Consider the following 13,621-nt stretch of genomic DNA (forward strand, 5'->3'; position numbering starts at 1 on the left):
TTGTCATAAATAATCAATTTTTTCACTTAAATTATTTTCTTAAATAATAAAATTTTTCACAGGGATTCAATTATTTTCAAAAATAATAAATCTTTTTGCCGAATTTCAATTATTTTTAAATACAATTTAAATTGAATTCCTCGAACAATGTAATTATTCTTAAATATTTTATCAAATAATCAAATAATTGTTATTGGAGTCAATTAAATTGTATTTGAATTTGAATCAATAATTTCAATATTTGAAGCAATTACCATTTGATTTAAATACTATAATTATAATTTAGATTTTTATTATTATTATTTCTATTATATTTTTTTTATCATTATTCAGAATCTCAAGAAGTTTTTTATAAAATTATTATTATTTTTTTTATTTATTCTAAATCCTCATAAAGTACATTGGAATATTTTTATTATAACTTTTGTCGTTGTTGTTGTTATTATTCCCAATCCCCAGAAAATTACTTTAAATATTGTTAAATATGCGTTAAAAATTTAAAATATATTTAGAAATGTCTTAAAATATTTATAGGAAAAAGTAGGATTCTTATTTTGACAATCGATTTGTTAATATAAACTAACAAATTCAATTTGTTGTAATAACAATAAATTTTTTTAAACAAAAAAAATTTTGTAAAAACAAAAGAAAAAAAGAAATTTGTTATTTTATATTCAGAATTATAATTTTTTTTTAAAATAAGGGATGAGAATTATTGGTAATAAAAATAAAATTTGAAAAAATAAAGAATACATTTTATTTATTCGTATTTATATTTTTTTATAATTATACGAAAGGGCTTGCTTCGTTAATATTGAAAATAATATAGAATACAAATAATTGTTCATAATTTTTTTTTTTTACTTTCTTTCATTTTATTTGATTGAAGCTGAAAGTTGACAGTAAAGAGAGTAGGATTTATATTTATCTCAGGAAAACGACAAATATGTTTTGTATAATAATTTGAGTTGTGTTTTTGTTGAAAAAATAGAATGGAATAATTTAAAAAAGAAAAGTTATAAATTTAAATTAAAAAAATTTTATTCAATATACATAGACTCTCTTTCTCTCTCTCCTCTTATATGAGTAGCTGGTATACATTTACACGGAATTAAACTATGAAATGGGTCAGCATTGGTCCAATTAATTGGACACATTTTGTATGAATATAAATGTCTCGTGCTACAGTAGCGGAGAACTAGAGTATCAAAATGAGATATGGTCCAAGTAGGTGCACATAAAAAATGTCCATCTCCCACCATTCATATATAATAATATTTACTCTTCCGATTATACTTTTTTTTAAACCAAAAAAAAAACCATATTTTTCCCCTTTTTCTATTTTTTGTTTCTTTAGTTTTGCATTTTATACACATTGTTCGACTTTTTTCGGCATTCTTTTTTCCTTTATATTATTCTCAGTTTTCTTTGAAATTAAAAGAAATTATTATTCTTTATTTATTTTCTTTTATTTATTCTTAAAAAAAATAATTAATAATTGGTTGTAAATTGAAGGCCATGCGGTAAAAATAGAGAAAACTATAATTATAATTCTATTCTAATATTAAAAAATAACTAAAAACAATTAAATAAAATATACCAACAAATAAAATAAGCCATCAAAGATAAAAAAGCAACAAAAGAAAAAAACCAAATAATAAAAAAAGCATGAAATATAAAGAAACCGAAAAATTAAAAAAATCAGCATAAATAAAGAATCAACAAGTAAAACAAACCAACAAAAATAAAAAAGCACAAAAAAAATAAAAAAAGCCTCAAATATAAAAAAAAACGAAAAATACAAAGCGAACCAACAAAAATAAAGAATCAACAAGTAAACCGAACCTACAAAAAAATAAAGGCAATAAAAAAATAAAAAAACGTCAAATATAAAAAAAGCCGAAGAATGCAAAAAACCAACAAAAATAAAGTATCAACAAGTAAAACGAACCAACAAAAAAATAAAGAAACAACAAAAAAAGGACCAAAAAATAGAAAGAACAACAAATAATAAACAAGCATTAAAAATTGTTTGTAAAAATTTTCGAAACAATTTAATTATTTTCGTAAAAAATAAAATTCTGCGAAGCAATTCAATTATTTAAGAAATTTTAATAAAATTTTTTCCAAGAATTCAATTCTTTTCCAAAATAAACATTTTCACAGGAATTCAATTATTTTTAAAAAAAATGTTTAAAAATTCTTCAATTATTTTCAATTTTTTAACAAAATTTCTCGATGGAATTTAATTTTTTTGAAAAAGTTTTAAAACATTATGAGAAATTCAGTTATTATTTAAAAAAAACTTGAATAAAATTTTTCACAAGACATTAATTATATTTATAAATAATAATATTTTTCTCCGGAATTCAATTATTTTCACAAATAAAATTCTTCACAGCAGGAATTCAATTCTTTAACAAAAATTTTTAATAAAATTCGTTGCAAAAATTCAATTATTTTCATAAGTAACAAACGCTTATAGCAGAATTTCAATTATTTTTTATACAATTTTAAATAAAATAATAGAAAATTGCATTTATTCTTAAAAATTTTTTTTTAAATTCGCCAAAAAGATTCAATTATTTAAAAAAATTTTAATAAAATTCTTTTTAAGAATTCAATTCTTTTTAAAAATAAACATTTTCACAGGAATTAAATTATTTAAAAAAAAATTTAATAAAATTCTTCGACAGATTTCAATTATTTTCAAATTTTTTAATGAAATTTCTCGATGGAATTTAATTTTTTTGAAAAAGTTTTAAAACATTCTGAGAAATTTAATTATTATTTTAAAAAAATTTGAATCAAATTTTTCACAAGAAATTAATTATTTTCATAAATAATAATATTTTTCTCTGGAATTTAATTATTTTCACAAATAAAATTCTTCACAGGAATTCAATTCTTTTCAAAAAATTAACATTTTCACTGGAATTCAATTATTTAAAAAATAATAATATTTTTTAATATTTTTTATAATTTTTTTTTATTTTATTTTATTTTTTTTTTTATTTTTTTTTATTTTTTTATTTTTTAATATTTTTTTTTAAATTCTTCGTCAGATTTCAATTATTTTCTCACAAAAAAATCCTTCATAGCAGAAATTCAATTGTTTAAAAAATTTTTTAATAAAATTCGTTGCAAAAATTAAATTATTTTTAAAAGTAAAGAATGTATAATAATTTAAAAAAATTGTAATAAAATTCTTCCCAAGAATTCAATTCTTTTCAAAACTAAACATTTTCACAGGAATTCAATTATTTAAAAAAAAATTAATAAAATTCTTCGTTAGATGTCAAATATTTATAATTTTTTAATAAAATTTCTCGATGGAATTTAATTTTTTTGAAAAAGTTTTAAAACATTCTGAGAAATTCAATTATTATTTAAAAAAATTTGAATAAAATTTTTCACAAGAAATTAATTATTTTCATAAATACCTAATAATATTTTTCTCCGGAATTCAATTATTTTCACAAATAAAATTTTTCACATCAAGAATTCAATTCTTTAAAAAATTTTTAAATAAAATTCGTTTCAAGAATTCAATTATTTTCATAAATAACAAAAGCTTGTGGCAGAATTTCAATTATTTTTTATACAATTTTAAATAAAATGATAGAAAATTGCATTTATTCTTAAAATTTTTTTTTTAAATTCGCCGAAGGAATTCAATTATTTAAAAAAATGTTGATAAAATTCTTCATAAAAATTCAATTTCAAGAAATATTCAATTATGTAATAAATTATTTATTTTTGTATTTAAGTAATTGAATTCTCGAAAAATTTTCTAATAAAAATTGATTAAATAATGAATTTTACTTAAAATTTTAAATTATAATTTAAATACTAAGAGCATTATAGCATGAATTTTTAGAAATAATTGAATTTTGAAAATTTTAATTTATAGTTACAATATATTCTTATGATATAAAATAATTATTTTATCACTCTGTCATTTTAAATTTATCATAAAACATTTGAGAATCTTAATTCCTATAGAAAAATAATAATGATTAAATATTTATTTAAAAAAGTAGTTATTGATGTTTTCGAATTATTTTACAATTAAAGAAATTGATAAATAAATGTAATAGAACATTTTTTTGAGTATCCAATAATTTTTAGAGTAAATTAGAATATTTTTTTTGGTTTAGGGAAAAAGTCAAAATTTTGTCTGGAAAATAAGGGAAAAGTCAGGGAAAAACAAAATTAAATTTTTGTGGCAACCCTGTTTTAGTAATAATGAAATAACGTAGCAATTATATTTATAATTAAATAAACATAAATTGTAGGTACAATCTACAAATTAAATACATAATCCCTTCGACTTTATAATAATACATTACAAAATGAAAAAGGCTAAATATTACATAGTATACTCATTCTCGTTTTCTCAATAGCTGCAAAAAAATAGAGAAGAGTTTACTGCGGATTAAAACTGTGTTAATTAAAATATTAATTAGGTATATGTAGAGATGATATGCAATCGTTTCGCTATATATCTCTATTCATATGAAGCTTTTCACCTATAGAAAATCGGAAATGAATGAAAAGAGGTAACGCGAACTGCAATATAAATTCCGCCCTGATTATTGTATTGAAATTTGTAATAAATTATGTCAGGAAGCTTACGTTCAAATTTTAAGGTATTTATGAATTAATTTCACTGTTAACAAACCGCTATTGATATATCTCTGCGCCTTCATTAAATCAATTCCAAATCAAATGGACCGTTCTTCTTTTGTCAATTATAAATTCATGAATAAAACTGATTTTTACCCTCGGTAATTATTTTTCAAAAAAGAAAATTCTGTTCTGATTATTAGCAATTTTTTTTTATTTTTTTTTATTTTTTTTATTTATATTAACAAAACAATGATTAATTATTTCTTAATAATAATTAAAATTATAATCTTTTCTATATTTACTCTCAATGAATTTTTAAAAAAGAAAATTATGTTCTGATTATATTCATTTGTTCAATTATTTTATTTACGAACAAATATTACGCGCAGAATGTGATATTTAATTTATTATTATTATTATTTAAATTACAAAAATTGTTATTTCCAAATATAAATTGAACAATTTCAATGATCAAAATTCAAAAAATTCACTTATTATAAGTACATAATTAATTATTATTGTTTATATTTTTAAAAATATAAAATTTTTAAATTCTTCGCAAGAATTAAATTATTTTCATAAGAATGCTACTGAATTCTCCGGAAGAATTCAATTATTTTTATAAATAATAAAATGTTTTGCAAAAATTTAATTATTATCAACAAAATTTCAATGAAATTATAATGAAAGGATTCAATTATTTTCTAAAATTTTAATAAATCCTTTAAAACAATTCAATTATCTTTGCAAAAATTCAATTATTTTCAATAAAATTATAATGAAAGAATTCAATTATTTTTAAAAATTATAATAGGATTTTTCGAAAAAATTCAATTATTTTTTTCAGTAGTAAAATCTTTGCAAAAATTAAATTATTTTCAAAACATTTGACGAAAAAATTCAATTATTTTCTGAAATTTTAATAAATTCTTTGATACAATTCAATTATATTTGCAAAAATTCAATTATTTCCAATAAAATTTCACGAAAGAATTCAATTATTTAAATTTTCTATAAGAAATCCTTTCTTACAATTCAATTATTTTTTTAAATTTAAAAATCTTTGCAGAAATTCAATTATATTCAATAAAATTTCACGAAAGAATTCAATTATTTTCTAAAATTTTAATAAATCCTTTGAAACAATTCAATTATTTTTGCAAAAATTTGACTGAAAAATTCAATTATTTTCTAAGATTTTAATAAATCCTTTGAAAAAATTCTATTATTTTAAATAAAATTTCACGAAAGAATTCAATTATTTTCTAAAATTTTAAGAAATCCTTTCTTACAATTCAATTATTTTTTTAAATTGAAAAATCTTTGCAGAAATTCAATTTTTTTTTTAATTGTAAAATCTTTGCAAAAATTCAATTATTTTCTAAAATTTTAATAAATCCTTTGAAACAATTCAATTATCTTTGCAAAAATTCAATTATTTCCAATAAAATTTCAAGTCAGAATTCAATTACTTAAATTTTCTATAAGAAATCCTTTCTTACAATTCAATTATTTTTTTAAATTGAAAAATCTTTGCAAAAATTCAATTATTTTCCAAAAATGTGACTGAAAAATTCGATTATTTTCTAAGATTTTAATAAATCCTTTAAAAAATTCTATTATTTTCAATAAAATTTCACGAAAGAATTCAATTATTTTCTAAAATTTTAAGAAATCCTTTCTTACAATTCAATTATTTTTTTAAATTGAAAAATCTTTGCAGAAATTTAATTTTTTTTTTTAATTGCAAAATCTTTGCAAAAATTCAATTATTTTTTAAAATTTTAATAAATCCTTTGAAACAATTCAATTATCTTTGCAAAAATTCAATTATTTCCAATAAAATTTCACGTCAGAATTCAATTACTTAAATTTTCTATAAGAAATCTTTTCTTACAATTCAATTATTTTTTTAAATTGAAAAATCTTTGCAAAAATTCAATTATTTTCTAAAATTTTAATAAATCCTTTGAAACAATTCAATTATCTTTGCAAAAATTCAATTATTTCCAATAAAATTTCACGTCAGAATTCAATTATTTAAATTTTCTATAAGAAATCCTTTCTTACAATTCACTTATTTTTTTAAATTGAAAAATCTTTGCAGAAATTCAATTATTTTCAATAAAACTATAATGAAAGAATTCAATTTTCTTTTTAAACTTTAATAATATTTTTCGAAAAAATTCAATTATTTTCTAAAATTTTAATAAATCCTACGAAACAATTCAATAATTTTTTAATTTTTAATAAAAATTTTCGAAAGAATCCTATTTTTTCTAAAATTTTAATAAATCCTTCGAAACGATACAATTATTTTTATAAACATAGGAAAATTAATCGCAAACATTAAAATATTTTTTATAAATAATAAAATTTTACTCAGAAATTCAATTATTTTAAATACAATTTTAATAAACTTTAATAATCAAATATTTAATTATTATAATTATTAACAGACACGATTATTTTCAAAATTAAAAAAAAATTCTTTGTTTAATTCAATTATTTTAAAAAATTTTCAATTAAAATTATTTTCAACGACAAAAAACTTAAAGAAAATCTTTAAAATCAAATAAAATTATTAACAGAATCGATTATATTTTGTAAAGAAATTTTTTGAAAGAATTCAATTTTTGTCAAAACCTTTAATAATATCTATTCTTCGAAAGAATTTAATTATTTTTTAGAAATTTTAATAAAATTCAATAATTAAATGTTTAATTTCAATTATTAAGAATTAAGAAAGACGATTATTATTTTAAAAACAAAGTAATTGTACATAAAATTCAATTCTATACTTTCAAAATTTTCAATTATAAAATTATTATTAATTAAATTATGAAAATTGTTATTTGTTGTTTTTTTTATTTATTGATACTTTTTATTTGTTGCTTCTCTTAATTTGTTAAATTATTTTATTTGTTTCCTTTCTTTTATTTTTCAATTTTTTATTTTTCGCTTTTTTAATTGATGGTTTTTTTCATTAATTTTTTTATTTGTCGGTTCTTTTATTTTTGTTGATACTTTTTTATATTTGTTGGTTCTTTTTTATTTGTTCCTTTTTTTAATTGTTTATTCCTTTTATTTCTTGTTTCTTTTTAATTATTAATTTTTTTTTGCAACTCTTTTAATTGTTCCTTTTTTTAATTTGTCGGTACTTTTTTTATTTGTTTCCCCTTTCAATTTATAGAATCATTTTATTTTGTTGCTTTTTTAGATATTTTCTTTTTTTTTACCCCACGTCAATATCAACTGTTAATTATTTAATTTTTTTTTTCTTTTACTCCTGCTTTTAAAACCTTTTCTTTTTCCTGTCGTGATCAATATATTAGATCGATTTTGCGTCATGTGCAGTCAGTCTCGTGGAATTTTCTGCCCTCGAGAGTTTCGCGAAGCCGATCAGTCCAAGAGAGCATTCTTTGATGACCGCAGTGACAAGGCGTCTAAGTTGGGTCGATCGAAGTATATAGTATACCCTTTTTGCACAAGAGGCAAATCCTCCTGGTGAAAATACATGTTTTGCATCTTTGACAATTTGAGTATTTACAAATTTTCTAATATAATCCTGATGACAAAAGAAAATTTTTTTTTTTAATTTTATTTTAGATTTTTTTTTTATTTATTTTTATTTAAAAAAAATTGATAAAATTCATCCAAAATTCAATTATTTTCATAAATAATAAAATTTCCACAAGAATTTTCAAAATACTGCATTTTCAAAAAAGTTTCGAAACAATCAATTATTTAACAAAGTTTTATACAATTCTTCACAATAATTCAATTACTTTCCCTAATAAAACTAACACTTTTCATGGAAATTCAATTATTTAAAAAAAATTTTTGATAAAATTCTAAGCAAGAATTCAATTATTTTCATAAATAATAAAACTCATCAAAGATTTTCAAATATTTTTATAAATTAATTAATCAAAAAATCCAATTATTTTTACACATAAAGTTTTCCACAAGAATTCAATTATTTAAAATAAAATTTTCATAATATTTATTATATGTCGAAAAAATTAATTATTTAAAACAATGTTTATAAAATTCTTATGAAGAATTCAATTATTTTCAAAAATAACAAAATTTTTCACAGAAATTGAATTCTTTTTAAACATTTTAATAAAGTTTTTCGCAATAATTATACTTTTTTCATAAATAATAAAATTCTTCTCGGGAATTTAATTATTTTTGAAAACTTTAATAAAATTCTTAGTAACACTATTCAATTATTTTCATACATAATAAAATTCATCTTAAGGTTTCAATTATTTGCAATGCAATTTTACAGGAATTGCTCAAAAATTCCTTTCCAAAAATTTAATTCCTCAAAAAAATTAATTATTTAAAAAAATTGTTTTTTAAAGTTCTTTGAAAGAATTCAATTTTTTACAAAAATATTAGAATTTTTCACAGGCATTCAATTATTTTCAAATACTTTAAGAAAATTTTTCGAAAAAATCAATTATTTTAAATATAATTTTAATTAAATTTTTTTGAAATAATTCAATATTTTTTTTGCATTTAATAAAATTCTTCCCAAGAATTCAATTATTTACATAAATAATTCTTCGAAAGAATTCAATTATGTCGATAAATAACAAAATTATTCGCGAAAATTCAATTATTTTGAGGCATTTGAAAAAAAATTCTTTGCAAAATTCAATTATTTTCATAAACAACAATATTCACAAAAAGAATTTAATTATTCTGAAAAATAACAAAATTTTTCACAGAAATTCAATTCTATTTAAACATTTTAATAAACTTTCCCGCAATAATTCAATTATTTTCAAAAATAATAAAATTCTTCTCTACTGTAATTCAATTATTTTTAAGAATTATAATAAAATTCCTAGCAGGATTTCAATTATTTTTAATACAATTTTACAGAAATTGTTCAAAAAATGTAATTATTCTTAAAAATTTAATATTAATTTCTTGAAAAAATCAATTATTTAAAAAAAATTGTTTTTTTTAAATTCTTCGAAAGAATTCAATTTTTTACAAAAATATTGGAATTTTTCACAGGAATTCAATTATTTTCAAATACTTTAAGAAAATTGTTCGAAAAAATCAATTATTTTAAATATAATTTAAATTAAATTTTTTTGAAATAATTCAATTTTTTTTTTTGCTTTTAATAAAATTCTTCCGAAGAATTCAATGATTTACATAAATAATTCTTCGAAAGAATTCATTTATGTCAATGAATAACAAAAGTATTTCAGAAAATTCAATTATTTTGAGGCATTTTGATAAAATTCTTTGCAAAATTCAATTATTTCCATAAATAACAATATACATCAAAAGAATTCAATTATTTTTAAAAGTAATAAATTTCTTCTTGAATATTCAATTATTTTAAAAAATTCTAATAAAATCGTCCGCAAGAATTCAATTATTTTCATAAATATAATAAAATGCTTCTAAGGAATTCAATTATTTTCAAAAAAATTTAATAAAATACCACACAGACATTCAATTATTGTCAAAAATTTTAATAGAATTCTTTGTGAACTTGAATTATTTTTAAAAATTTTTCGCAATTCAATGATTTTCAATATCTACTATTTTCATAAAATTTCCAAACAGAATTCAATTGTTAAAAAAAAATTTTATAAAAATCTTCGTAAGAATTCCATTCTTTTCATGAGTAATAAAAATTTCTCAGAAATTTCATTATTTAAATTAGAATTTGCATAAAATTAGTCAAAAGAAATTAATTTATTAAAAATTTTTTATAAAATTCTTCGCAAGAATTAAATTATTTAAAAATTTTTATAAAATTCTACGCAAGAATTAAATTATTTAAAAATTTTTATAAAATTCTACGCAAGAATTAAATTATTTTCATAAATATTTAAATTCTTTCATGAATAATAAAATTTGTTGCAGAAATTCAATTTATTAGCGGGACATAGAAAGAAGTAAATATTTTTGATAAAAATTAGGAAAGTGTCAGAAAAATAAAAAATATGAAATGGAATTTTTGTCATTTTTGTAAAGTGTCTAAAACGAGTTTTTTTGGTCGTCAAGTTTAATTTTTCAATATACATTTTTCTCCTTTTTTTATTTTAAAAGATACTTATTTTTGCTACTATTTTAAATTTAATTATCGATTACGAAATCTAAAATTAGGAAAGTTTACTAGTAAATAATAATTTCTACTAATTTATTAAGGGGGGGGTATAGTTAATTCGGTGAAAAAAACGCATGTTTTTAAGAATTTTTTTTGGCGATACGCAGAAAGTTAATTTATTTTATCGCTTTGCATATAATACTGCAACATTTGAACAATATTTTTCTAAATTTTAATTTAAAAATATTAAGAACTGAGCAAGATTCTAACATTTTTCTCAGGTGCCTCCAAAAATTTGCGGTGTTCACTCTAACTCGCAACAGAATCATCCAAAACAAAAAAATCAAAGTGCATTTGTTAAAGGAGATGTTTTTTGAGGTAACATCGGAAGCCATTATTTTTTTATTAAAAAATTACCAATTTTACAATAACAAATTAATCGATTTTTTACAGTGAAAATCGACTTTTTGGCTTTCAAGTGCTACGGAAAATCGAAAAGTAAAAAAACAAAAAAATCCCTTCCGATAATACCTCAAAAAACATCTCCTTTAACAAATGCATTTTGATTTTTTTGTTTTGGATGATTCTGTTGCGAGTTAGAGTGTACACCGCAAATCATTTTTTTTTTTGACGCGGCTGAGAAAAATCTCATTATCTCGCTCAATTTTTAATATTTTTAAATCAAAATTTAAAAAAATATTGTTCAAATGTTACAATGTTATATGCAAAGTGATAAAATAAATTAACTTTCTGCGTATCGCTAAAAAAAATTCTAAAAAACATGCGTTTTTTTCACCGAATTAACTATACCCCCCCCCCTTAATAAAATTTACCAATTCAAAAGCAAAAAGGTAAATTAATATATAAACATTTTATTTACTAATTCAAATTTAGAGTGTAAGTTGAAATATTTACATTTATTAAAAATAAAGTAAATAAAAAATTAGTGACAATGATATATTTAAAATAATATTTTTGTTTCAACTATATATTATGTTTGGTCCAAACAAAACATTTCCCTGGTCGCGTAAAATCCGATCGAGACGAAAAGGCATTTTTTATTCACTGAGAGAATTTGCAAAAAATCGATTTTCCTTTTTCTTCTTCTTCTTCTTTTTTTTTTAAAGCCAAGCAAGTGTAAAGCACCCTTGCAAGACTCGTTTGATAAAGTTTTGAGGGTTGAAAACGTCGTTTCTCGAGACACAAGCGACAAAAAGCGTATATGTATCGCGGCTGTCATGCGTAAAACAAAGTGCCAGCATTGTTGAGAAAATTGCCTCTGCAATCTTCAAGCTTCCTCTCACGACATTCTCGTCTCCAACCTTTATATTATACATATATATGTTGGTCAAAGTGAGCGTTATCTGACCGTCGTCGTCGACGTCGACGGTGGCGGCGACGTTGGAACGAGAACAACCCCAATCTTTAAAATCTTATTTGAAATTGATGCGACGTCTGAACTCATCAGATAATTCTCGGCTATAGCACCAAGTTTTCTTTTTTTTCTTCTTTTATTTCCTTTTTTCTTTCTTCTTCAAACCTAATCATCAATTTGTAAATTAGTTTTTGTTACTATTTTAATTACTATTTTATTTATTATTTTACTTCTTTTTTATTACTATTTTACTTATTATTTTACTTCTTTTTTGATACTATTTTATTTATTATTTTACTTCTTTTTTATTACTATTTTACTTATTTTTTGTTAATATTTTACTTATTTTTTTTGTTAATATTTTTGTTACTATTAGTTTTTATATATACCCAGTAAAAAAAAACTAATTCAAATGAATTGAAACGAATTAACATTTTTGGTAGGCTCCAATTCGTATTTGTCACAAAGCGGGATTCACTCAAGCTCTTTGTATATTCAATTGAATTTAATTCAATATGTACCAATTTGTCCAAACGAATTCGCATTCGAAAGAAATGGCCAAGGAATGCATTGAATTCGTGCTAACGAATTGAAAAAAATTAAAGGCTCAAAACTTGTCCAGTGAATTGGTACCGATAGAAGGTTCGGAAGTTCAATACAGTTTCACGAATTCAGGAAAATTGCATCATGGCTCCAATTCGTATTTGTCACAAAGCGGGATTCACGAAAGCTCTTTGTGAATTCTTTTTAATTCATTTCAATTAGTTTTCGTTTACTGGGTAGTCAATGTCAATTATTTATTTCTCATTTATTATAGCACTCACGTGTGACGCGTTCTGACGAAAGAAAAAAAAGGAAAAAACAAAGAAGAAAGAGCAAAAGAAGCAAAAATATTTAGGTTAAGTTTATGATTTTTCGAATAAAAATGCAGAAAGAGAAATAATTACTATTACAAATTATTAATTTTCGAGTCTTCATAAGATCTAAAATATTCTTTAAAAATTGGTTTCAAATTTACATAGGTACTTTAAAATAGAACTTTTAATGAAGATCAGATCTCTCTGAACGCAAACATAACCTATAATTCGCTTGCTTCTTAGGTATAACTACCTTAATCAATTGCGATTCAATTTTGATGTTTAATAGCATAGAAAATGATTTAATTAATTAAAACGTTTTTCTTTTATTATAAAAACAAAATGAAATTCTTAATTAAATTCAATTTTAGCTTTTGATGTTTTATTAATAATTACATTCATTATTAAATATTTTACACAGAAAAAGAATTTATTTTCTTAAAATAACCGTTTATTATTAAAAATTAAATATTTACTTGAATAGCAAATAAATTTACTTGAATCTAATAAATTTACTCGAATCAAATAAGTATTAACTTTAATTAAATAAACATTTAATTGAATCAACTAAGTATTTACTTAAAACAAATAAATTGTATTCGAATTAATAATTTCACAAATATTTTTTTTTGAAATTTTTATTTAAAAACTAAACGTAATATTTTCAAT

This window comes from Leptopilina heterotoma, unplaced genomic scaffold (assembly GCF_015476425.1).
Source record: "Leptopilina heterotoma isolate Lh14 unplaced genomic scaffold, ASM1547642v1 Lhet_380, whole genome shotgun sequence".
NCBI lineage: Eukaryota > Metazoa > Arthropoda > Insecta > Hymenoptera > Figitidae > Leptopilina > Leptopilina heterotoma.